The 27,131-nt window shown below is 40.3% G+C and overlaps 1 protein-coding gene across 4 annotated transcripts in view; it reads left to right on the top strand.

Moving 5' to 3' along the window:
• CALD1 (caldesmon 1) overlaps window positions 1–27,131 on the top strand; it is a 181,323-nt gene that overhangs the window by 56,239 nt on the left and 97,953 nt on the right. For all 4 annotated transcript variants that reach the window (XM_033432405.2, XM_012533886.3, XM_033432413.2 and 1 more), the window contains exon 2: window positions 9,675–9,766. The gene's annotated coding sequence lies outside the window, so the exon portion shown is untranslated. The remainder of the gene's footprint in view (window positions 1–9,674; window positions 9,767–27,131) is intronic.

Here is a 27,131-nt window from a genome sequence, read left to right as displayed (position 1 = left end):
TGGATAAACAACAAACAAAATGTATGGATGTATGTGATATATCCATACAATGGAATATTATTTGGCCATAAAAAGGAATGAAATACTGATACATGCTACCATATGGATGAAGCTTGAAAACATTGTTCTAAGTGAAAGAACTCAGTCACAAAAGACCACATATCATATGATTCTATTCATATGAAATGTCCACAACAGGGAACTCTATAGAAATAAAATATAGATTTGTAGTTCCTCAGGGCTGGGAGATATAGGGGCTCTTTCAGCAGTGGAGGGAGGTGGCTAAAGGGTATAGGGATTTTTGGGGGGTGATGGAAAATGTTCTAAGATTGTGGTGATGATTGCACAACTCTGAATATACTAAAAACTATTGAATTATACACTTAAATAGATGAATTGTGTAGTAAGTGAACTATATCTTTATAACACTGTTATTTAAAAATAAAATAATATGTGGTAAATAATATATATTCAATTAAAAAATAAAGAAGCCATACATAGCCACATAGGCAAAAGAGTGCCATGAAGACAATATCCTTAGGAAAATTTAATATACATAAAAATTAATTGTACCATTTATTATCACTCATTGGAACCCTAGCATTTAACAGTGCCTTACAAATAATACAAACAAACATCAGTGCTTGTTGATAATGATAATGATGGTGGTGGTGGTGATGTTGACTTTCATGATGATGATGATGGTGACAGAGACAATTACGACTGCGTCTCCACAAGCTTCGGACATTTAAAAATATCTCCATTAGGTTTTTCCTGATGCGAGGCAGTTAAACCAAATTCCAGCTGCAGGCGCACCATGATTCTGTAACGAGAAATGTTACATTTTTCTTAGGAGTCAATGGCTTGTATGTTTGTAGCCACAGGAAGCTTATCAAACACTGAGGTCAGCCACTTTCCCATGAGAAGTCCAGAAATTTCATAATACCATGAATTACTTTCACTTTCTGACTTGCTTTAGAGAAGTAGAGAACTTTTCATACAGCTTAAAAATAAACATCTGACCCTCACCCTGCCATGGACACATTCTTAATGCTTCTCTGATCAGAAAATATCTTACCTCTAAAAATCTATTCTGATTCTTTTATTAACAATTGAAAAATCTTGGCCAATGCAAACAGCATCATGGATTATTCTTAATTCAAAAACTGTCCAAGAAAAAATAGGAAAGGCTGCAGCAAATAGGCACGGTTTTAAGATATCAAAGCCCTTCTTTTGTACTATTATGTGATCTTGTTCTGTTCTAATAAGAATGTTTTTTCATCTTCATACTTGTGCAAAATTGGCTCCTCTGTGAACAAAAATATAAGCTATATCCTTGGCTTCCCATGAAATTTTAAGGGGAATTCAGAAAAATTTCCTTGGCTACCTTTGCTAGTCCTGGCCACCTACTAGAAATAAGCTAAGGGTTGATTCATTCTGCTTTCCAGATAGAGAATAATAAAGGAGGAGAAAAAGAGAAGAGTAATGTTCATTGGGGGCCTATAGCATTCTAGGTTATATGTTATCTCATTTATTCATTCATTCACTCACCAATAAACTTTTATGGAGCGTGTTATATGTCATGGAATTTGCTAAATGCTTGGGATAGAATTATGGGTAAGACCATGTCCTTGCCATCAAGAAGCCCATGCTCATACAATGACAGCCCGCTGTGGCAATGCCTCCATAGAGGCATTAACAAAAAACTACCTAGGCACAGAGGAGTAAAAACCCTTCAAGGCAGTTATTATTATCCTCATTTTTATTTTATTTTTATTTTTTTTTGCGGTACGCGGGCCTCTCACTACTGTGGCCTCTCCCGTTGCGGAGCACAGGCTCCGGACGCGCAGGCCCAGCGGCCATGGCTCACGGGCCCAGCCGCTCCGCGGCATGTGGGATCCTCCCGGACCGGGGCACGAACCTGTGTCCCCTGCATCGGCAGGCGGACTCCCAACCACTGCACCACCAGGGAAGCCCCTATTATCCTCATTTTTAAATAAGCAGCTGACATCACACAAAGAACTTCCCTGAGGTCATACCTCTGTTATGACCCCACAGCCTGTCTTCTTTCACAATTCCATGCTGCTTTCAAGGGAAAGACCTATGTCCACCCAACTGAATAGTGTAAAGCTTTGTTAGCAACCCAGTGAATCTGTTTGTTGCAGAATGCCAAGAGAATTCTTACTTTCATTGGATAATTGACTTTTTCTTGAATTATAAGAGCAGTTTCTTTAGTCCCTCGCTTTATTTAGTCTGCCTGGTAGCTAAATTCCTAACATAGTATCCTATTAATACACCTTGTCTCTCTTATCTACTAGTTTATACAAATATCTGTGTATGGCCGTATGCATAATTCCATGATAATATGAAAAAATGCATCCTATGAAAATCAAAAGATTCTCCCACAGCTGTAAAAATTCACACTGAAATACAAGCAAACTATAGACAAGTGTTGCTCAAGATACACAGGTAAAAGCTTAAATGGAAACATACAGTTGAAACAAGTGAAGAGGAAACTTTGTGCAGTGCAAGCACTTAATGCACATGTGAGGCACTGGAGATAGATTTGGGAAGAGTGGTGTTTGAAAGTGAGGAGGGGAAATTGTGGTTAGTAAGCAAGGGGCTGAATGCACTGCGAGGTTTCACAACATCTTAAGATGATAAGTAGTCCCTGTATTTGAATAGCTTTGGTATGGGCCACTTGCAAAAACATTCAATATTTCCCTTCTAAGATATAGTAAGCCAAAATATATATGTGGAAAGTTCACTAAGTCATTGGTAAATAATCCAGTGTTGACTTTTAATTTAGAAATAACTGGCCAAATTGATCCCAGCCTTCCCGACTACAATTTTCCCCCTGCAGAGTACATTGATTTGTATTACCTTTTTGTTTTCTCTCATTGTTTGTCTTTCTTTTTATTATTTTATTTTCCTACTAGTGTAATATATGACTGGGAATATTGAATTTTCATGATTTTATGTATTTCGAGCCCATAAATTCCCTTTTGTTGTCATCTTTCCAGATTGAGGCTTCATCTTTTTCTGTTCACATTATTAACATAATCGTTTTATTGATGTGTAACATACAGAAAAGTGCACAAATCCCAGCTGTACAGCATGATGAATTTTCACAAAATGACCACAGTGATGTCGTCAGCACCCAGATCCAGAAACAGAACATTGCTTAGCACCCCAGGAGCCCCCCTCATGCCCCTTTCCACAGTCATGCCTCCTCCCCGCCACCCCTGGCCACTGCCCCAGGAGAACCATCATTCTGCTTCCTAACACCAAGTATTAGTTTTGTCTGTTTTTAAATTTAATATTAGTGTAATCCTATAGAATTTTTGTTTGGTGTCCGACTTCTGTTGTTTAAAATTGTGTTTCTGAGATTCATTGCCTGAGTGATACTTAGATTATCCTAATCTGCAATACAGTATTTCGTCGTGTGCCTACCACAGTTTATCCATTTTACTATTGATAGACACTGAGTTGATTTCCAGTATGTGGCTGTTGTGAATAGTTCTGGTATGAGCATTCCAGTTCAGTTCACGTCTTCTGATGAATATATGCATGGATCTTTGCCGTGTATACACCGAGGAGTAAGATTTTGAGGTCTCCAGATCTGCAAATATTCAGCTTCAGCAAATACTGCCAAATAGCGCTATTTTACCCAAGTGATTGTACGAATTTACATTCCCGCAGCAGCGCATAAGAGTTATAGTTTCTCATCAAAACGTTGAATTGTCAGTCTTTTAAATTTTAGTTATTCTAGTGCTGTGGAATTTGAATTTGAATTTTTCTAATGATTAATGAGATTGAGCACTTTTTCATATGTCTGTTTGGCCATTTTAATATCCTCTTTTTTGAAGTACCTGTTAAAGTCTTTACTTATTTTCCTGTTGAGTCATCTATCTTTTTTATTGATTTGTGGGAATTCTTTGTATATTAGGTACAAATCCTTTGTCAGATACATGTTTTACTAATATATACTTTCTCAGTCTGTGACTTGCCTTTTCACTCTCTTTATGGTCCTTAATTTTAATGCAATACAGTTTATCAATTTTATTCCTTTATGGTTAATAATTTATACATCTTGTTTACAAAATCTTTGCGTATCCCAAGATCATGGAGGTACCTTCTTTTTTCTGAGAGCTTTAATGTGTAAGTTTTCACATTTAGATCTACAGTCAATCTGGAACTGGGGGAGGGGAGAGTATGATGTTAAATAAAAGTCAAGATTTGGTTTTCTGTTTGTCCATGTGGATGTCCAACTGAGGTGCTAGGTGACGTTACTTTCCTCCAAATTGAGTTACTCTATCTTCTGGTAGTTTGATAGAGTTGGGGAAGTTCACTTTAGTTGAATTAGGGCTGAGGTGATTTGAAACTCATCTGCCATTTTGTACAACTCCATCGACCTTAGTTTGCCCCTTCCCAACGGATGAACTCTACAAAGGTCTAACTGAGACTGTATCCCAAGACCCTTTCCTCTTTTCTTTCCTTGCTTCCATTTTTTATCAAAGTGTAATTTATATACAGTAAAATTTACTCTTTTTAGTATACAGTTCTGTAAGTTTTGACAATACAGATAGTTGTGTAACTTCCATCACAATTAAGATATTGATATATCAACTCCAGAATGGTTCTTCCTTCTTGAACTTTGAGTTTTCCCTACTTAGTTCCATGAGACTGCAGAAAACTCTGCTGTGCTTTTCAGCAACATTCTGCTTAGTTTCCTATTCTCTTATATACTCTTCTCCTTTCTACTTCAAGTGTTCACTCATGGAAAGAGCTTTGGAGTCAAACAAATCTGGGCTGCAATGTCAACTCTGCTACCTGTTAACTATGTAACAGTGAATCTGAATCCGTCTCCTTACTTTCAAATAGGACACTAAGAACAACTATTTTCACAGTTTTCTTTTTAATTAGATAACAGATATCAAGTACCTTGCACATAGTAGGTATTCAACAGATTATAGATATCATTATGTGATACATTATCCTTTCTCTCAGAGCTATAAAATATACTCATCTCTTAGAAATAATGGAGAAGAGGTAGGGTAGGTGGTCCCTGGAAAGCAGTACCTTTCTCTGGGAAACCCATTAGATGCTGAAAAGGGTGAACATGATTGAACTTATTTTATTCACAACCATAACAAGGTCATTCACAGATACTGAGACATATACAATACATTTTTTCCCTTAAAAGGCCATAGAATTCTACATAAACCATCTGAATTGGAGGGATCTTAAAAATCTATTCCAAATGCTTCATGTTACAGATGAAAAAATTGAGGGGCCAAGAGTGCTTAAATGACTTGGTCAAGGTCAATTCACTCATTAGTATTTACTTAAATTACCCAAATTCCCTGAGATCACATATTTATTCTCTTCTAAAATACTCCTAGCTCCCATATTCAGCTATAAATGCAAAACAGAGACAATTCACAAGAGACAATTATTAATGTTTTATTGTTACTGACACATTTTGACTAAAACCCATAGATCTATTTTTAAATATTTTATTTCAATTACCCCTACACAAGTTATGTGACTTCCTGCCAACTAAGACTGAAATAGCTTCTTACCATTCCTTTCCCATTCCAAGGATTATATCCTGTAGTGTTTCATTCTTCTATTATTAAGAAATATTCTGCCTTATCCTCCAATGCACAAGACTGAAAGGAACTCATGTAAACCCACAGAAGGCAGCTCTCTTCAGGTTTACCAAGTGAACAGGAGCACAGGGGGACCTCTATCGTTCTGGACACTGGATGTACAGGTGACCAGGTATATCCCTGGCACTCTGCCCTATGGGTAGGGACAGATTACCAGCACCTCTACCACCCTCATGCTTTCTGGCAAAGGTGGTACTTTGAGAATAATTTTTTGGTAAGTCCCTTTGTTCAGCACATCTTTCAGCATTGTGTGTTCTGCTAATACACAGATAAGCTTGAATCCCATATGGACTGAACAACTTGGAAGAGTTTCATGATCACAGAGCACACGGTCATCTCATAAAACCCTCTACCTCACACTAGGGTTCTCAAGGGCTCCTCCAGGAACACTCTTCACATGAGTGACTCTTTCTTAGAAATATATTTTCAGCCTAGATATCTCCTCTTCAGAGACACCATCCCTCACCATTCAGTGGCCCTCCAGTGGCCCTCTATCACATCACGCTCTTTTATTTACTCACTATTGGAAACATGTATGCTATCTGTACTTCATCAAAATGTAAGCTCCATGAAAGCAGAGTCCTTGCTCCTCCCTGTGTGTCCCATCCTGGCTTAGAGAACTCACTCAATGAATAAATGAATGTGGACATGTATCCTTCCCATACACCCATCAGGCTGGGTCAGCCCCTGGATTTGAATACTGGCTTCATTACTTACTAGCTGGGTGAATTTAGGCAAATGTCTTAAACACAACAAACTTCTCAGTGCTTCTCCTAAGTTAAGAACATGTATCTCACTAGGTTGTAGTAATAAATGAGATAGATGTGTGCAAGGAGCTTAGCACAGGGCCTGGCACTAAAAGCCCTTATTACACAGTAGTTATTAATATCTCCATAATGAGAGCAGGGCATGTTATAGAAGAGTCATGGGGGATTTTTTAGTATAAATATTCATGTTCAAATCAAAGGATCCTAGCTCGACTGTACAAGGCAAAATTATAAATTAATGAAAACCTGGTTCTTCTTGCTGACTCCATAAAGTTATTCATTTTTATAAAGGATCCCTAATTTAACCTTTGCAATAACTCCCTGTTATAATAAGTTATCATTTGAGACCCTCCCCTTTATCCAATGCCTTGGTGCCCATTTGAAAAATGGCATCTTTCTGTGAACGCTTGTGTTAAGTTTTTTTTTTTTTTTTTTGCGGTACGTGGGCCTCTCACTGCTGGGGCCCCTCCCGCCACGGAGCACAGGCTGCGGACGTGCAGGCTCAGCGGCCATGGCTCACGGGCCCAGCCACTCCGCGGCATGTGGGATCTTCCCGGACCTGGGCACAAACCCGTGTCCCCTGCATCGGCAGGCGGACTCTCAACCACCGCGCCACCAGGGAAGCCCTGGTAGGAATTTTAAAGTAGAATTGTCACCACTTTTTTCAAGTATGTACTGTCAATATTTTTCCATTTGTGTAACCTAGGAAGGGGCTAGTTTCTGTTTGTCATGCTACTGAATGGCTTTAGGTAGATGTTTCCTAAGGGTTTTAAGAAAATCCCTCCTCTTGGAGGACTAGAAAGCTTATTGAAAGGAGAGAAATTCCTCCTTCCTTTTTTATTACACCTTGATTCTCCCATAGTGAATGCTTTCATATAAAACCCAAATTTCCCCACATGCCTGAGAAGATAGTTCAATCAAAGGAGCAATAAATAGCACCTGGCTGTTTGCCACTGGCTGGGAAGGGGACTGCGGTAGGGAAACGGGCTCATTTACCTCACACCGTCCAGCTGTCTCTCCCAGCCCCTCTTCCTTCATCTCGGGTCATTCCTTTCCTAACTATGTCTGGTCTAGACTTAGCTTTGCCTGCAGAGAATTTCAGCAACTGCCTCTGAGCCAGGTCAGTCAGAATCTATGTGTTGGGTACTGAATAAAAAGCTTAAAGGGATCCAGTGAGTAATGGTTCGCCCAGGCATCTATTTGAAGTTGCAAGGTCGCTGACAGTAGAGAAAAATCTTAAAACAAGGAGTGAGAGCTTCATCACCTTTCTGTCCTTCCATTGTAAATCTGAAAATAGAAAGTATATCTGAAGACAAACTCTACACTTAGTCACTTTGCTATTCACTTTATGGTTTCTCTCAGAAGCCTTTTTATCTCTTTCTCACTAACAAGGTAGTTCATAAACATATGCAGAGACTCTACAGACCAAACAAAAAATTTTCCCCTGATCCCTGATTTCTTTATTTTTTCTTTATTCATTCCCAATTTTAAAAATAAAAACACTGAGGGAATTGGGACCAGGGAAAGGGAAACCAGGCAGATAAACACTGACTCTGCCAGAGGGTTTGAGGAAGGTACTGTGAATTCTTTTCCCTGCAAGTTTAAATCTCTTGGTTTGTTCGTTTACAATCCAGGCGAATAACTCCTTGCTTTCTTCTAGTCTATGCCTTAGTTGAAGCCTGAGAGTCAAGAATGGGAGGCCTGTGTGGGATAGGTACTATAATCTACATCAGCAACTGAATGTAGGGAACTTCTTTGAAGGTGCAAATTCCTGGGCACCTCTCTGGAGGTCATGTCATATTTTTTAAAACAGCTCTCCCAGAAGATTTTGATAGGTGGCCAGCCTAAGAACCTCTGTTCTAGGGGGACAGTACACCATAAGTGCCATGAAGCCAGGTACGATGGTTATTTGTTCATTGGCATATCCCCAATATGTTCCTGGCACATAGAGAGGAGCAGGGCTTGGAGCGGAGCCCTCTCACTTGACCCTCACATGTGCCCAGGGCTCAGTGATTTGGAAAAGAATGCTGCATCCTTATCTCAGTGACTCTCAACCTGGCAGCACTGTAGATTCACCAGGGACAGTTGAGAAACACATATGCCTGGGTCCCAGCCCCCCAGATCCTGATTAGGTTGAGCTAGGTACTCTAGATGCATGACAATACAACAGTTGTTTGGACGAGTGCATTTGGGGCAAGTAGGAAGAGGTGGTTGAGGTTGGTGGAGGGGAGCTGAAGATAGCCTGAGTGAGTGCTCAGGAATAAGGAAATGGATGGCACCTTGGCTTGCTGACCAATTTACAGGCCCTCAAGGTTCCCCAATCCCTAGTTTGCAAACCAGCCTTCGTCAGATGGATACAAACCATAGATAACATGCTAGGCAGGTTTTTGTTTTGTTTTTTACCTGTGAAAACTGAAATGAGAATCTAGGAATCCAGGATCAATTTCCAGCAGTGTGATTCCAAGCCAGTCCCTTAAACTCTATGAACTTCTATTTTCTTCCAATGCGAAATGGCAAAGGGTGGGGTGGGGGAAAGCAAGGTATGTTCTTAAGGTCCACTTGAGCCCATTATTCTACTAAATGAAAGGCAAACGTTAAAACCCAGAGTTGCATTTTCCATTAGCATCCCTTGTTACATCGTGTTGGGGCAGGTTTAGGGGTGTGATGGTGATTTACTGTCCCAGGTAATTATTTCTTTGGCCCTTCTTATATTTAATATTTATTGCTGTTTCAAGTGCAAGAGAGTTAACTCTAGATTATCTACCAATACTTTTCTATAATTATTTGTAATCCTCCAGAACCTCCTCTTCTACCTGTTAGCCAAGTTCCTGACAATCAACAGCAGAAAACTTTGGACAAATGTTCCAAAAAGACTTTGAGAGTCTGAGGCTTAGAAGGTTTTGAGCGTGAGCTTAGAGAAGGCAGTGTCTCTGACTATGTTCTGAAGCCTGTTGTCTTTGATCGTTGGCATTGGTAGTACTCCCTGCTTTGTACTAACTATACCACCTTCTCCCCTCCATTATTTAGAAGAATTCAGGGACTGACTCTGTAATAATTGTATTTGTTTTCTTTAAAATGCAAATGCACAATATCTATTTATATCTGTGCTTTATTTCCCCTTTACGGTCCTAACCAACAACAGTACCTGAGGAAGAAATTGTATTTTAAAATATGTAGTTCCGCGTTAACTAAAATGTATTCCACTTATGTTTCCTTCCTCCTTTTATACCAGGTATCATTAAAAAGTTTCAAGATCATCCAATCGAATTCATAGGGATTGGTGATCAACCAGAGGTTCACAGGTGGACATCTGATTGCTTAGCTGTGAGTAGAGTTTATGTGCTCTTACTGGGGAGGGGCTCTGATCTTAGCAGTTACATGGCCTCTCCGCCTGATTTTCTAAATTCTTACACCTAAAGATGCATTGTGCAGAACCAAGCTTTCCGCTATGCTCCTCAGAGTTTACTTACCAAGTAATCCAACAAGTTTGGAAGGAATTGTTTTCCTGCTTTGTAATCTGATTTTTTGCTTTATTTTAAATTTTTTCCTGCATATATAATGTCTTAAGCAAAACTGTCCCCAATCAATAATGAAGTTCTCACTTCCCAAGAAGAATGTTGCTGACTTGAGAGAATAGAGAGATGATGAGTCAGTCTTCAGGGTGAGGAAGCTCACCTTTGAACAGACACCGATGATTTCAGGAGGAAATACCCCTCACTCTCAGCAAATCCTGCCTACCTGGGAGAACTTCCACCAGCAGAAGGTCTACCTGGGGAACAGAAAGAGGGGATTTCAGAAGGTAGATGGAGAAGCTAAAGGAAACTTCACTCATTCGCAATTTTTCCGAGGTTGGCTCTAGTAGGGAGAAAAGTTTTGCTATGGCTGCCGTAGCAAAATACCACAGACTGGGTATATAGCAGATTTATTTTCTCACAGTTCTGGAGGCTGGAAGTTCAAGATCAAGGTGTCAGCAGGTTTGGTTTCTTCTAAGGCCTCTCTTCTTGGTCATCTTTTCCTGTGTCTTCACATGGGCATCCCACTGCCAGCACACATGTTTGGTGCCTCTCTCTCTCTCTCCAACATTTCCTGTTCTTAGAAGGGCAACAATCATATCAGACTAAGACCTACCCTAATGACTTCATCTTAACTTCATCACCTCTTTAATGATCTGGTCTTCAAATTTAGTTATATTCTAAGGTACTAGGGGTTAGGACTTCAACATATGCATTTGGGGGGAACACAATTCAGTCCATAATACCCCATCATCTTTTTTTCTCAGTATGCTGATTTTTAGTTTGTTGCACATGGACTGTTCTCCGATTCTCCTCTCCTGAACTCCCTTAGCATTTATATCACTCTTAAAATATTTGGTTTTCCTACAGTGTGTTGTAGCCCTTTGTGCACATCTCTCATTTCCCTATTACATTATATAATTTTTGAAGTTGAAGAGTGTGCCTTTTACATCTTTGGCAGCACTAGAGGAGGCTTTGTAAATGGTAAGCATTTAATAGTACTTATTAAATGACTGAATGAATACATGAATGGATAGATGAGAAGATGCAGTCTCTGAATCTATAATTTATTTGCTTTAAGACTACCTCCAAATGATGATTATTAGTGGTGCATTCTCCTCACTTGCTGCCTGCCCCCCGGCCCCCCAGAGGTGGAAATAAGTCAGAGCTGGAGAGAGGGACTGAAAGAAAGATATGATTAACTGATGGCAGGAGACTTACCTCGCTCCTCAAAGAGTTAGGAGACAGTAAATAGCATGAACCTGCTCCACATACAGTCACTCTTCTGTGAGAACACTGTTTGGGGAGCCAAGAGGGAAGGACAAGGAGTTTAGATTGGGACTTGCTAATTTAAGGGCCTGTGAGACAGCCAAGGGTGTGTGTCTAGAAAACAAGGGATATGCAAGTCTGAAGCCCAGGTGAGAACTAGAGATAGAGATTTTCACAGTCATAACCTATACATAGGAATTAAAACCGTGAGAGTGGATGACGCCACCCAGAAAGATTGTGGAGGGAGAGGAGCAGTGGTTTAAAAATGCACCAGAAATTTCATGTAGAAAGTTTTCCTGCTAAATAACAGGAGAGGAACCCTCCCAAGAGGAAGAAATCTAAATGCTACTTCTAATGAGGGTTTGTAAGAACATGTGTATTAGCTAATGTGGATATCTATCTATTTCTCTCTCCACTTATTCCTTTGGTCCTATTTTATTCCTCCTTCTGTCCTCTCCTTTAGGGGCTATGCTCCAAACCATTCCTGTGGGGCTTGCCCTACCCAGCTTTGCTCCCCTCTAGCTAACTTCACGCATGAGCATGTGTTTGACTCCCCAGCTGCATGCCCAGGGATGTCATACATCAACACTTTCCTTTAGGACCATTTTCTTCATCACAGTCAGAGCTGATCAGACTGCACAGTGGGGGAACCCCAGTATTAGACTCCTTAATGTCCAAAGAGACAGAAGGCCGGTCCTTTTTAGGGTCAGGAGGCTGGGACTCCGTTGCCATGGAACATCATCTCGTCCAGACAGTCAGTAAAGGACTTAGTCGGGGGGAGCGTACCTCCTTTGCACTGAACGCCCTCCTTAGTCCATTGTTCCCTGCTGGTCACCCCATACCTCCTGTGCCCTCAAGAAGGCATTGGTGGTATTTTCGTGTTTCATGCCCAGGCCAGAATGGGGGCTAATGAGGCATGGAGGGCCAGTCCATGAGTTGTGGTGGCCATAACAAACTTCTCCTCTCTGGGCCCCACTATCAAATATCATTTCTAATCGGGCCATGTTTACCCCAGCACTGAATTTCCCAATTTTTTCCTGCTGAGTTTGATGCAAACAAAATGGGGAAAGCTATTCATTCATTTCTCTTTTATTTTCTAAAGTGTCATTTCTTTTCCTTGCTTGTTTTTCTTTCTCCATTGGTTCTCTTTCTTTAGCAGAAACCCTTGATCTTTCTTTGGATTGTCTGATTATTAGCGGAAGAGGCCATCAGAGGCCTGTAAGTTTCCTCCTCCTCTGCATACTCCCTTCCATTTCTTAAAAATGAACTTTGAGATATCAGATTTTTTCAAGTACCCCTCACTTCCATACTTTCCTCTTGATATTCTTCAAGTTGCCAGGAAAAAGATGCCATTTTTCGCTCAGTTACCTAAAATGCCAATGACACCTGTGTCAGTGATTTTTACATAAATTGCTGTTTGTATAAAATGAGAAAGGAGAAATTCTGAAGTCAAGAGAAAACAGCGCTGCAATCCATGAATGGCCTAGTGAGGTGTTCCAAGTGAATGGTGGCCAGTGGCCAGCAGAGGTGCCTCCCGACTGTGTTTCATTAATTTCAGTCAGCCATAGAATTTGGAGAGAAAGATAATTTTCCTATGAGCATGTAAAAGAAGTGCTTTGAGTTGTAAGGACCTAGCAGGCTTTGCCCTGTTTTAGAACAGTATAAATGGGTGTTTTTATAACCACTGTGGGCCAATATTTTTGGAGTCAGTGGAAGCTCCAGATAGAATGGAAAGAGAAGGGTTTTTTCTCTTCCTCTTTTCTTGAGTTTTGCAGAGCAATCCTCCCTGGACACCCTTGACAAAGTGTTCGGTCTCTTGTTTAGTTCAATGTGCCCATACTTGTTATAGCAGGATCTGAAGGGGGTCTTTCTTACACTAATAGTCTTTTCTACAGATTTCTGGTAGTGACTGTAGAATGAGGCTCATATGTGAAAAGATCTTGAATCCGCCTCATCTCACCCTGAGAAGACTGCTCTCAGGTCCTTGTCATGGGGTATAAAGAGGAAAATACACCGTGAGCCCAAGTGTGGTTAGGAATTGAGGGGACACAAGGAACATGGATTCTCATGGTCTTCCCAATTCTGGAAACTTTCATGATAAGGAAGGTAAGAGGACATTCCAGCATCACCACGTGCAGATTTTGTAATTTTGGCCAAGTGATGGTGTTTCCTTGGCCAGGGAATTGCACCTGGCGTTAAGGCCTTAACTGCACCATGGAGAACACCTTCCTGCCTAGCACAGCTATTGATGGAAAGAGGTTGTGTCAGGGTGGGCAAGCCAAGATCAGGGCACAGATAGCAGGGAGAAAAACCAACAGTGGTGCCAGGAGCTCTTGTCTAGAACTCCTTTCCAGACTTTGATTTCAAAAAGCATGAGTGAGTACGCAGTAAAGAGGAAGAACTGATCCTGCTAATTAGCATTCAAACAAAACTATCAAAAGCCTGAGGTTCTAACTGTGACACGGTTTGTACAGTTCAAGGACACAGACTCAGCTACGTCCAAACTTTGCTTTGGGATGTTCAACAAAACAAAGCTGTAAACATCTTGCACTAGTCCACGCAGCAGTCCTCCAATAGGATTTAAAGGCTCAATCTGGGGGGAAAAGACTGAGACGTTTTCCTTCCTACTATTCTCTGTATCCCAAATCCAACTTAATGCCAAATTAAATCTAGGTTTTTTTTTTAAATCGACTTTTACTGGAGGAAAAGGCAGAGCTGCATTCCCTGAAACAGATATTTTAAGGCCCAACTTATTATTTGGGGGTTTTTCTCCTTCTTTTTGCTAATTCAAAACAAAATGTCTATCATTCATGCTAACACCAGCCTTTAAGAGCTGGAGACAAATGGAGTCTGAATATTCACGCCAGCATGGTACAAATGAGCTGTGATTTCAGGATACTGGCTGTTTCTCTGACGGGGGAAAAGAGCGGTTGACTAGTTTAATATCTTTGGCTGAAAACGCTTTGTTCAAGAGGGATGGAGACGGCCAACATTAATATCGAGTCCTGTTATTTAATGACCAAGAATGACATACTGTGGAATGGGGCATCCTGAGTTTGGGGAAAAGTGTGTTTATCATATCCAGAGGATGCAGAGAAGGAGTGAATACGAACATGTGGTGGTCCTGATGGAAGGAGCTCTTCTAAAAGCATTTTCTCCAAGTTCTTCAAAGAATTCCTCCAATAAGTGTATTATACCCATGATTGTGAATCTGATTCCATCACAGACTCACAAGATTTATAAACATAAAGACATTTGTTATAATGAGAGACTCTGGGGACATATCTTCTGCCTCCCCCAGATTGCTGGCTAATGGTTTAGAAGTAAAACGTGCGGTTGTTAAGTTGGGGTTGATGGAGAGGCTTGTGACCCCTTTAGCACCATCTGTCCTTTCTCTTGTTCCTCAAACACACATATTCAGGTCACTTATTAATTTATTCACTCTACAGCTATATATTGAATTGGAACTTCTCCATCCAGGGCTGTATTAGATCTGGGCTGCATTAACAATTCTGGTGTTCCTCCATTCCTTCCTATAAAATGGACTCTTTTTTTTTTTTTTTTTATTCAATGCAATGAAAATTTAGTGACTCAGATAATATATTCATTGACGTAAATTGTGATTTCTGATACTTTATTTTTCATTGTCCTCATCTTGACAAAGAGTCATAATATTTTACATTTCTCTGCCCTCTCATCCACCCATCATTCTAATTATGTGGTTTATAGGCAAAGCACTGCAGTGTTTTGTAATTCTACTTTTCTGAAAATCTTTTTGAAGAATGATGCTTAATCGCTCCCTTCCTTATTGGTTTCCTAAATTCTGGTTTTCATGAAGAACTTTTTAGGGGGTGAACGTAACTGTAGTATCAAAATAATTGAAAATTAAGAGCAAAGTAAGGGTTTGTGGCATTTTTATTGGAATGCTCATAAGAATCAAAGGTGAGAGACCCAAGGAGAGTCACCATGAAACCAGTGGCCCTTAAGCCACAGGGCCCCTCACTTGAACAGACCTCTGCCACACCCCTGCCTAATTTTTTACATTTAACATTGCATTCTCTTTCTTAAAGGCCTCCCAAGTAATTTTCAGGTCCTACAATATCTGAGTCTGCCCTAAGATTGACACAAACATATAATCTTGGATGATTTTGCTTCCTGTCTAAAACTAATTAAATGAAAAAGCAAAGAAATAGTCAAAGTGTGAAGTGATGTAATTTATTTTTTTAAGGTTTTAGGACAAATTCAGCTTATTTTCTAAAGTGAACCTCGCTTAAATGAAATAATAGATCAGTTTGCCAAAGCCCAAATGAATATAAACAGGAGATTGATTTTTATTTCACTAATAAACGTCAAATATGGACTCACCCTAACATCAAGCAAGCCAGATCCTCCTGGCAGGAAACAGCTTCTAGTCAGGGGCATTTGTAGAGGAGCATAGATCCTTCAGGGAGTCACATGATCATTTCATCAACGGGGTTCTCGCCATAAGCTACCTCGTAAATATTATGCATTTACAGGTCTTGTGAGACGTAGCATAGGTTTGTGATTAAAAGCACAGACTCTAGGGCTAGGCTGCCTGGATGTAAATCCTAGCTCTACTATTTGCTAGCTCTGTGACCTTGGGCAAATGACACACCTGCTCTGGGCCTTAGTCTTTCTATCTGTAAACTGGAGACAATAAGGATTGTTATAAAGATTTAAACTGATATTTATAAAGTTCTTAGAACTGTGCTGGGTACGTAGTGCGTGCTCTATAACCATTGGCTAACTAAATAAGCTCCATCTAGAGTGCACTAATATGAACTCACTTGTAAGTTTATTCTTGTAAGTCCTCACAGCGCCTAGCCTGACACATGATAGCCATTAAGGAAGGACTGTATAAATCAGGGGTCACAAACCAGCAGCCTGAGGCCCACACTGACCTGCAAATGTGCTTCCTTTGCCCAGCATGGTTTTCTTAAAATTTTGAATTTGAATTCTTTTAGGGATGCATGCATCCTCCATTTCTCCGTAGGCCACCACTCCCCAAGTTTGTCATCCCTGGTGTAAATGAGTGAACACGTAATACACGAGCACTGCTACAGTTAGCAGCAGCTTTATGGCTCATTGGAGTAGGCAGGTGGAACCAATGAGCCATTTCCACTCCCTGAGGCCCTACCTGATTAGTCTACCCATTCCTATTTATATACTAGATGTCACAGAACAGAAATAGAAAATGGGATAATTTGAATAAGTACCTTCATGAAGCAGAGATGTGCACTGCCTAATATCACAAGATCATTTTCATCACGGACGGAGTTAACAAAGGCAATGTCAGCCATGGCCAGCTAGGTTATGCTGGGGTCAGGGACAACTCAAAATTTCAGTGACTTAAACAACAAAGGTTGGTCACACATGCTTTCTCTGTAACCCTGGATAGGCTGGAGTCTCTGGTCCACATCATTGCCATCCTTACTTGGGGACCCTGGCTGAGAGCTGCTATCTGGAAATATTGCTGGCTACCATGGTAGAGAGAAAAAAAGCTCTGACGGGTCTAATATCAACAATTAAATGGTCTGCCCCAGAAGTGACATGACACTTCTGCTCACGACTCATTGGCCAGAACTAGTCACTTGGCCCCAGCTGACCACAAGGAGGCCCAAAGTACAGTTCTGTAAGGTGCCCAGAAGGGGCAAAACAGGAACACGGGGCAAACAGCACTAATGGCCAGAGCTGTGGAATTTTGGAACTTGGGTTTTTAGGCCAGAAGCTTTTCAATAAGTTCAACTCAGCAGCCATTCCCATGCACCTATAAAGGCGGAGCAAAGCACCCGGCACTGTGAGGGGATGTAAGAGGAGATGGTTCAACTCAGCAGCCATTCCCATGCACCTATAAAGGCAGAGCGAAGCACCCGGCACTGTGAGGGGATGTAAGAGGAGATGGCAGACCCTGACATTAGGCAGCTTCACACTTGCTCAAGAGAAAGAGAGGTTATAAAGCATTTGAATAACAAAGTCATATAGTATTGACCGTCAAAAAGAGCAGTGCCAACAATGCTGCAGAAGTTGAAAGCGAGGATGATTCTGGAATAAAGATAGGACTGAGCTACACTCTAGAAGGATATATGGGATTTGCAGGAGGAGTGGAGGGCACTTCAGGTTACAGGAGAGAGGAAACAGGGACAGAGGCCCAGAGGCAGAAATACCAGCTGGATTGTAGCAGAACTAAGGAGTTGGCCTGGCTGTGAGTTGTGTTTGCACGTGAGTGTGAGTCAGGAGAGGCATTGGGTACAGTGGAGCCATTCCATGGAGGGCCTCCGAGGTCGACAGGAAGACAGGATGGTGGTGTGTGGGAGAAGATCATCCCTCCTCACTAACCCGCTTCGTAACCTAGGCACCTAAACCTTCCAGGCATCAGCTTATTCCCCAAACCAAGAGTCATGGATGCCCAACCTTCCCAGATCCCCAGGGCAGTCATTGAATGGAGACAGTAGTAAACCTCGGGTCGCTCCTGTTTCCAGTTTCAGGCATATTTGATCGCTCATCCTGCTAACAAAGAATATTCAAGTTCAAGTGAAACAGCCTCTCATTGCTGGGGTCAGTTCAGCCCTTTTGCTATGGAACATCTGTTTTTGAAATTCGGCTGAGACCCTGACTTAAATCTGATTAACTTAAAAAGCAGCAAGAGAACATCTTGTTTTCATGAATGTCCAGGGGCTGTGTGTCAACAAATTAAAGGTCTGTTTGCGGTATTCAAAGTAGAAAAGCTGGTCGTGAGATATTCTGCCACTGGAGTAAATTTATTACGGGCTGTTCATTTCTTGGAATCATGAACCAAAATTTGAAAAAACAAAGTGGACCAGCTACATTTAAATCAGCAAATTTCTGCTTGATGGCGGGTGAGAAACATGCTTTTGTTGTCAGAAGGTCACTGAGCTGGATGATTTCTAGAAAGATGCCCTCCACTTTAGCCGTGTGAAGTTAATATCTTAAGTGGCTTCCCTGTGTCTATATCAATTCCAGCAGATAGTATCTCATAGGTCATTATTTGTACATTACTTACACAGGATCTGGGGTTGGAGAGAAAGGGTGAGAATAGTTCACCATCCCTCAAACCTGACTAGCTACTTTACTCTTCATTCCCTTCTTTAGGACAGAAAAGTAGAGAAGAGTTCGATTTATCAGCACCTAGAAGAGCATGTGCCTGGCAAATAATAGATGTTGATATATATTTAATAAATACAAACTCCAGTCTCATACATTTATGTTCCCTTTATGAATGCATGTCTGTAGTGTATTAATATCATTCTTGTTTGAAAAAGCTATTACTGCTTATATCATATTTTAACCCAAAGAAAACCATTAGTCACTCCTGTAGTTCTCTCATAGCAGCTTGTATTTTTCGTTCCTAACCCTTGTCGCAGTTTGTATTTTATTTATTCATTGCCTGTCTCCACCATCAGACTATAAGCATGGTGAGGGCAGGGTAGTTGCATTCGCAACTTATTTGCTACACCCAGTAAGGTAGCAAATGGCACTTCATAAATGTTTGTTGAATGTTTTTATTGAAGTTATCATTGTGATGATGGTTGTAGAGCCTTTACCACTCTTGAATATATATGAATTTAAACACAGTGAAGAAGACATTAGGGCTTAAAATGCAGTTGAATGTGGAGAGGCTTTTTGTGTGATGACACACTCCCATTCATTTGGCCATACACTCTCTCTCTTTTTTTTTTAAACATCTTTATGGGAGTATAATTGCTTTACAATGGTGTGTTAATTTCTGCTGTATAACGAAGTGAATCAGCTATACATATACATATATCTCCTCCCTCTTGCATCTCCCTCCCCCCGTCCCTATCCCACCCCTCTAGGTGGTCACAAAGCACCGAGCTGATCTCCCTGTGCTGGGCAGCTGCTTCCCACTAGCTATCTATTTTACATTTGGTAGTGTATGCCACTCTCTCACTTTGTCCCAGCTTACCCTTCCCCCTCCCCATGTCCTCAAGTCCATTCTCTAGTAGGTCTGCATCTTTATTCCCATCTTGCCCCTAGGTTCTTCATGACCTTTTTTTTTTTTAGATTCCATATATATGTGTTAGCATACAATATTTGTTTTTCTCTTTCTGACTTACTTCACTCTGTATGACAGACTCTAGGTCCCATACACTCTCTTGAAGGTCATGGTGGGATGGGTTGGTCTAACCATCTCTATGTTCTCAACTGAAAGTTGTCAGCCCACATCTGCCATGTAGCTGGCCAAGATTAATGTCAAAAGTTTAGGATTTTTTTTTTTTCTCTCAAATAGTTAACTCATTCCTGGTAGAATTAAACCTATGACATTAGCCTTATTAGTAATAAATTTTGATCCAGCAAGCTACGTGGTAGAGGCAGTACAAGGATCTACAGTCAGAAAGATATTTCAGGTGTCTGATAGGCATATAACTTAATGTGCTTGTCTGGTGGTCACTGTTGACCTTTCTGATGGTCAAGCAAAATACCAACACTTTAGCTTGAGTGGGAGCAAAGTGGATTCACTTGCTCTATTTTGCTTTGGCTGCCTGTGTAGACAGCGTTGAAATGGGACTGACTTGTGGGTTCTAAAGAATCTCAAGAGAAATGCTCATTCATTTAGAAGAGGTGCAATTCCACATTACTTTCTTGCTTTGTATACTTGAAAACATTCCCAAAGAAACAAAGTTGGATGCAGCAAAAATAATGGGAGAAAAGAAAAATAATACTCTGAATTCTGAACAATTCTACTTTAATAGGTTGATCTGTCTGCCAGCTGGCCTCAGTGTTGACTACTTGTAATATATACTTTTGGTAGGCCGCAAGTAGTTCTTGGAACTGTTTATATTAGATTGCAGAAACTTAATTATTCTAAAATTGGCAGGACTCGCTTCGGTTACTTAATACAAAGTTGCTTAGTCATCTCTATACATGGTGTGGACAGCATTGTTTAAGTGTGAAAAATTGGGAAATGCAAATGTGCTCCAAAGAGATTACAGGTCAGGTAGAAAAATAAGAAGGTATAGTTGTTTCAAGATGCTTGGCAGGTGTTTGCCACATGTTTTAATTTGACAAGTTAGGTGACTGTTGAGTTGAAGTCCTTGATTACAAGTATTTTTCCATTTTCTTTGTGGATTTTGTCAGAAGTAAAAAGCTGCTGCTGCTGCTTGTTAAATCATATTCTAATCCTACATTTTGCAAAGTACATGTTTCCCAGCAAGTGTGTGAGGGACTCTAGAATCAACCATTGGAATAGCTTTTCTGTTTTCCAAAACAAACAAAGATGTCATTTCAAGCCGGTCATCACAAAGATCCTTCTTTTGAATCTTCTGATTTGAACACTTTTCTTACTGTACTTTAACTACTGCCTTCCAAGTGCAATACAGATTTATAGAGCTTCAGCAAGGAAAGAGGCAGGCAAAATGAGTTTCTTCCATGTATTTTAGAGTCTGAGGTGGCGCCAGAGGTCTCCAGTTTTTCCAGGAATGCCCATGGCAACCTCACACTCTTCCTGTGACCTGGGCAGGGGCTCCTAAGAGAGATGGTGAGAAAAGATAAAGGTCCTGTAGCCAATGGGTAGTGACACCAGGCCTGGGAGGGTAGGTTCCCAAGAAAACATCCAGAACAGGGCCTTATGTTTCTAATTACTGAGCATGGTTACAGAGTAAAATCAGGCAACACTTTTTTAGACTGATGGAAGCATTTAAATCAGCTCTGAATGTCAGTGTTTCCTAATTATGATGGAGGAGTGGCAAGGCATCTCCAAAGGCCTTGGAAATTTGGGGCGTTTCAGTTCAACCCTAATTCTCTTCTTTTCTTATTCAACATATGTCTTCTTTGTCCTTCTTTTTCTTTGAAGGTCCCAGAACAGACTGATTCCCTCAGTTACAAATATCTAATACCCCTCTTTCCTGAAACTAGAATGTCTTTCTAAGACAAGTTTCTTTTCCACTAGAAGAAAACAACTACAACTACAAATCACAGTATAAAATAGAGCTTCCTAGTGAACCACCATCCCCAAGGTTACTAAGAGCTCAACTGGAGGCATGGCCTTTTGATCATGTCTTAGCCAAGTTCATCTGTTTACCAATGAAATCCAAAAATAAGCAATGCCCCGGAATCCATTTTAATTCAAGTGTGAACTTAGTGCTGACTATAAGAAAAAATAGTCAAGAACTTTGAGGGATCACAAAAATGAGTAATAACCTCAAGGAGATTATAATCTTCTAGGGAAGACAGATACATACTTAGTCATTAAAATACCAGCTCCAATAATATAGGTATCAGTACAAACTCTTATCAGTGAGTACAAGGTTCAGAGATCCTGTAGTCTCATGCTAGTCTTAAGCAGGCCTGCACTATGAGCCATTTCTTACTTGAAGGAAAGTCCAGAAATTCCCAAACTAACAAATGGGTGAAACTACCATGTAAATGATTCATGTGAAAGGAAGGAGGAAGCAGTCTAGGCACTTTTCAATTTATTATTTAACTTCTTTGCAGAGTTACATGTTTAAATTGTGTATTATGTCCAAAGACATAAGGGATGATGTCCCTTGGTTTGGTTTCAAAGCTTATCGTCTTAGATTATTAACTCCCAGAAGATAGTCTCTAACTCGCTTCCTAATTCCAGAACACAATAAATGCATTTGATGATCATGATGAATAGATGTTTAGTAACTTACTAGGGAATAAATAGTCCCTGATCGTAATAGCATGTCCTCCATGTGCAAAAATGTTGCCAGTAACAGAGTACCTCTAAGACATACCTTTGAATCGTTCCCAGCAGTGTAAATGGATTTGCATCCTGCCGTCTAAACTCTGTCACCTTGCTAATGTCTTATATTAGCAGAATATCTGGCTAAGGCTCTGGATCATCTTGTTGATCACTAAATTGGAAATATTAGATGAAAAACCAATCACAAGGAGCAGAGTCATGGGTTGCTGATATTTTTATAGCCAAGTAGACCAGAAAGGCCAGAGTCATGCACAAGTAAAACTACTGTTATGTAAAATATAATGACCTCTGTACCATGTCTATAACTGGTACAGACCCATGGCCTCCGATCTTTTGTTCCAAATAAGCCACTCTTAGGCCTTGTTATGCAATTCGAAGTGTGATCTCTCCTCAGACAGTATCTCAGCTTCTTTTGCATTCACTGAGCATTCATTTCACTTTCTCAGTTGCAAGTGTGCTCAGAACAGCAAGATTGCAGATCCAAAAGACCCTCCATAGGAGAACAAAGAAGTTACTAATGAGAGGATTAAAAAAGCACATCCGTGCTTTGGAAGGCTGACCCTACCATACCCCTCATTGTATTCCATCTTCTGTAGGAGATTGTAAGGTCTTTGAAGACAGACACCATGTCTGACACATCTTCATGTCTCTGAACTGCATAACATTACTTTCCGTGGTAAAGTCATTTTGTATTAGGAGTTGGAAGGCTTCACAGGGGGGCTGTCCAATAGAGCTTTCTGTGATGACAAAAATGTTCTCTGCATGGTCTTGCATGGAAGCCACTAGACACATGTGGCCACAGAGCACTTGCAACGGGGCTGGTGAAGCGGAGGCACTGAATTTCTAATTTAATTTTGATTAATTTAAATTTAAACTGCCTCATGTGACAACTGACAACCATATTGGGCAGCACAGCCTTAGGATCTCAAAAAATATCTTTTCTCTACAGCCCTAAACAGATGGCTATTTCACCTCTACCTGACTATTTCCAGTAATAGGGGTTTACATTTTCTCAGCAGCCCTACCCATTGTCGAATAGTTCCATTGGGGTCAGGATCCCACCCTGATGTGACATCAGAATTAACCTCTGTTATCAGGCATGCACTTAGAAAGCACATTTATGAATTCTTTAAGCATAGCTATGCATTTATTTTCTTACCTGGGTGTAAGAAATTTCTTACAGATTGGTGTAGAATTTCTGTCTGTGGTAGGATTCGCTCCCACGCCTTTTGATGCTTTTTCTCTTCCTTAGGAACCAAGAGAGCAGCAGTGACCACATGCCTTTTCTGATTTGATATGTTCTGTGTCTTTCGGCCTAATTCTCCTGGAATTTGCCAAAGAAAAGAATTTCAGACTCTCGAAAAGGGTGCCAAAGGAACCGTGTTCCAAATTTTCACTTCTCTTGCTCTTCTAAGAAAACTTTTCAGGTTGGCTTAGAGATTGGCCTAAATATCAATCCTGCTTTTCCACTGATTGGTCATGGTTAAGGAACTGATACCAAAGCCCTATTTGTCTCAGTCTCCTTTCTTTAAATAGAGGTGAATCTGCTTTTCTTACTTGGGAGGGTCAGTGATAGCCATGGGGTTTTGAACAACTTAAAGTGTTCCAAATGGGTGGTAACACTTGGAGATGACACATAAAATCCCTAAGTGTGTGGTCTTCCCCAGTGTGGAAACCAGTGTAGACAAACACCATTCCTTCACAAATCTAACATGCCCAGTACCTGCTCCTCCTAAGGTGGAAGAGAGGCCACAAAGACATTGACTTTTGTTACATTAAGTCTTTCCATTCTCCTGTTTGGCAAATGGAGAAATACAAGTAGAGAGAAAGTAATGATAAAAGACTGAGCAGGGGAGGAAAGAAAGAACAAGCCATAACCTGTTAACCTGCTCTCAGTAGGGCGTTGAGTTCTAGATTCCAGTGATGAGAGAAAAGAAACAACTTGAGAAGGCAGAGCTCCTCAGGTTGATCCCATTCATTCTTATTTCTGTGTTGCTGGTCTTGACACATGTGTCTCGGTGATTGCATTTTTTTTAAGTAGCACAGATTTTTGGAACAAAGTGGCGAAGGTTGAGCTAAAGTTAAGTCCAAATGGTATGTTAGAATCCATGTGTTTATTTGGTTTTTGATTCCCAAATGAACAATTTAGCTGAGAAAAGAGCAAAGCAGGTTGATAAATTGATTTTTTTTTGAAAAAGACAAAAGTTCATTTTCTATAGTCAGAAAGAAAACACTGCCAGATTTACTGCCACTACTGCAAATGTGGGTTTATATAACTTTTGAGATTCATATATAGTCTATTACCAAGGTCTTTAATTAACTTTGTAAACACTGATCAGTCAGTAAAGTACAGAGATGAATCAGCTTGAGTTACATTTTCCACTCTCAGAATGGTAAAATCGAGAATAAAAATCCAACGGTTCAAATCAGCTGCAATTCCTGAGTGCCTGCTATGTCACAAGAGTGAAAAGATTTTTTAAAAGACTATATCTATTCATAAGATACAGAATCTTAAGAATGAAAGCATGTGGAAAGTAAAATCTAGGTAACATATTTAAGTAGTAGTTAGAACAACTAATAAGCAGTGGCAAGGCAGTAGGTTATTAATTACCAAAATGGATGATGGATATTCAAGTAGTGAGATATCACTACCAAACTAGAGTCCTCAGGAAAGGCATGAAGGCAGTGAAATCTGAGCCAGAAATGCACAACTGAATAGAATATGGACAATGAAGAGGATAGGGGCTCTCACTCCAGATGGATGGAATGGTATGAATAAAGGAGCAGAGGTAGAAAATTATATGACACATTTGAGAGGTAATAAAATAATTTTATCTGGGGCGCCATGGGATGATCAGCTTGAAAGGAAGGTTAATGCTTTCTAAATCAGAAAATTAGAAGAGAAGGCACAGAGGTATCCAAACATTCAAATGTGGAAAGAAGGAAACATGTATATCCCATGTGTGATGAATCCATCTTTGCTGGATTGGAGAGCAGATACAGAACCGTAGTATTACATGGAGTAGGATGGAACCTTGGACGTTATCTGTCCAACCACTTCATTTTACAGAGAAGAAAGGCTCAGAGAGGGTCATCCTGTGTCTCCTAAGTCTGAATCCAGGTCACTGTTTGTGGAGTGGGCAATTTAAGGATTGAGGTGAGTGAAGATAATTTGAAGAGCAGAGGTGGAGAATCTGCTGGCATGTGTTATACGCAGAAATCACCCGGTACATACAGGATGAAGAGAGGCATCACTGAGTTGCAGTGATGGCCCAACTGAAGTTAACATAAACCTTTAGGATAGACAAAACATGGTCCCTGACTTTCTCCCACAAAGCCTTGAATCTCAAGAACAAAAAACAGAAAGCAAATGATGGGTGTGATCCAAGGTCGAAGATGGCTATGATCTGCTTGGTGGAAGTTTAAAAGAGCAAGAAAGTCTGAAATAAAAGTTCCTGGAAGGCAGGAACCTTTTCAGTCTTCTTCACCATTATATCTCCAGTGCCTAGAGAGAACCTGGCACATAGTAAATGCTCATCGAAAATTGATGGTATAAATGTTTTTGTGGGGGGCTTCATGGAAGTAGTTGGACCATGTAATTTTACAGTGGGTATACAATGATAACTAGTCAAACGGGGATCTAATAACAGTTATCAGTGTTGAAAGACTAGAGTTCCTTGCAATAACAGAGAAATTCTTATGCTGGAGATGAGGGCACAGTGGATAAGAGGAGGAAAGTATAAAATGAAGAAGCACTAAAATTTCAAAGAAAAGTATGCAATGAAGCGGTCCAGATATGATCATCCTAGTTTAAGAATCTTACAAGAAGTAACAATAAAATAACAGAAGTTTAATAAACATTTGCAAGGTTTAATTTAGTTATCTCCCAGACATGATAATTCTCTGAACTAAACCAAATAGGTTTGAAATTGAAGAGGATTGAATAATTTTTAAGATCACTTCTTACCTGAGTTTAAATGATCCAATGAATTAAACTGGAGATCACTGACAGTAGCCTTCTCAGAATTTCTCAGTAGGAGGTGGGGGAGGGAGGCACCCTTACCTACTTCCTGAAAGGGAAAACAATTCCTAGAGGGGAATAGTGGGTTAGTTCAAGAATATTATTGTGGTTAAGAGCACACACTTTGAAATTCTTTAAAATGGGGATTATAATAGCTACCTCACAGATTTATTATAAAATAGATAGATAAAATAAGAACACATATTTTTAAATGGCCCAGCAGAGCTACCAAGCCACAAAATGACATGGAGGAAACTTAAATGCATATTGCTAAGTGAAAGAAACCAGTCTGAAAAGACTGCATGCTCTGTGATTCCAACTACACAACATTCTGGAAAAAGCAGAGCTATAGAAACAGTTTTAAAAAAGGCAATGGTTGCCAAGGGCTGGAGTGGGGGAGGGAGGAAAGGATGCCTCGAAGGAGAACAGGGACTGTTTAGGGCAGTGAAACTATTCTGTCTGTTGCTGTAATGGTGGATACGTGACATTTTGCGTTTAGCAAAACCCATAGAATGTACAATACAAAGTGTGAAACTTAATGTGATCCATGGACTTTAATTAATAATAATGTATTGATATTGGTTCATTAATTGTAACAAATGTACCACTGCAAGATTTTAATAATAGGCTGTATTAGTTTGCCAGGGCTGCTGTAACAAAGTACCACAAACTGGGTGGCTTAGAACAGAAACTTATTTTCTCACAGTTCCAGAGGCTAGAAATCAAAGTGTCAGCAGGGTCCCTCTGAAGACCCCAGGGAAGGGTCTGTTCAACAACTCTCCCCCAGCTTCTGGTAGCCTCCGGTGTTCCTGGCTCTCCATATTCTCATGGCATTCTCCCTGTGTTTCCACATTATCTTCCCTTTGTGTATATCTGTCTCTATGTCCAAATTTCCCCTTTTTATAAGGGCACCAGTCATACAGGATTAGGGCTATCCTAATAACCTCATCTTAACTTGACCACATTGCAAAGACACTATTTCTAAATAAGGTAACATTCTGAGGTGCTGGGGATTAGGACTTCAACATATCTTTTGGTGGGGAATACACATTTCAGTGCAAACACAGAAAAAGCTGGGCGGGGGTGAAGGAGAGGGAATATATGGGTACTCTGTACTTTATGTTCAATATTTCCTTAAACTTAAAACTAAGAAATAAA

The sequence above is a fragment of the Orcinus orca genome, chromosome 9, assembly GCF_937001465.1.
Source record: "Orcinus orca chromosome 9, mOrcOrc1.1, whole genome shotgun sequence".
Taxonomy (NCBI): Eukaryota; Metazoa; Chordata; class Mammalia; order Artiodactyla; family Delphinidae; genus Orcinus; species Orcinus orca.
This window is presented reverse-complemented; position numbering and strand designations above follow the sequence as displayed.